The sequence below is a fragment of the Haplochromis burtoni genome, unplaced genomic scaffold, assembly GCF_018398535.1.
Source record: "Haplochromis burtoni strain Fernald_Lab_line unplaced genomic scaffold, NCSU_Asbu1 Contig_1126, whole genome shotgun sequence".
In the NCBI taxonomy this organism is placed as follows: Eukaryota; Metazoa; Chordata; class Actinopteri; order Cichliformes; family Cichlidae; genus Haplochromis; species Haplochromis burtoni.
Genome location: NW_024583487.1, coordinates 54,710 through 55,637, shown reverse-complemented (window position 1 = coordinate 55,637; position 928 = coordinate 54,710).

Here is a 928-nt window from a genome sequence, read left to right as displayed (position 1 = left end):
TCAGAGTCCATCCAGCAGAGCTGTCGTCCTCCTCACAGCTCAGAGACAAAAAGGCTCCTTCAAAGGACTGAGAGCTGCTGGGACTCACAGTCAGACGAGCTGTGGGAGAATTTATTGTATCTTGAACAAAAAAGTTGCAAAAAAATTAGTTTTTGAGGTGAACTGAAGTTTATTCAACAGATCGTGCCAGAACACTGCACGCATGTCATAAACTAAAGCTGGTTGGTAGATTTTGCTGCCTTAATGTAGCTCCTAGTTCATCATCTGTTTGAAATATCACAAATGATCTCCTCTGCTCTTTTTTCTGATTGGCTGCCTGTCCTAAACAGACAGTATGAACAGCAGCATGGACCTTCCTTTCGCTTGAACCTTCTGGTGATGGTTCTCTACGTACACACACACACAAAATAAGGAACTGACTGTATTTTAGTGGTGTTATCTTTAACTAGTCTAAACCACTGATTTTCACTCAAATATTAAACTGAACCACATTTTATAAAGAATAATTGGAGTTTTACTGGATTTTTAATTTTTGTTGTTTTTAATTCTGAGCTTCCCCTAACACACACATCTGGGACTAATCTGTATTTTATTGGTCAGAGACGCTCTTTGGATCTGCTTAATTGTTCTTTGTGTTATTCTGTCATAAAAACAGGTTAACTAACCTTGATTTGTTGTGTGGCAGAGCAATGACATTAGAACTGAAAAGAAAGCACAAGATCATAAATATTCAGTGTATTTTAGTGAGTTTTTGCTTACAGGAGCAGTGACCACAAACTGAGTCTCAGACTGATGAACACAAAACAATTCCTTTGATGTGAAGATGCAGTTTAACACCGTGGTGGTTTACTCAGAATTTTAATGAATTTAAGGAAAGAAACCTCTGAACCTGTTAAAACCTCCTGCTAATGACAGAACCAGCTGAATT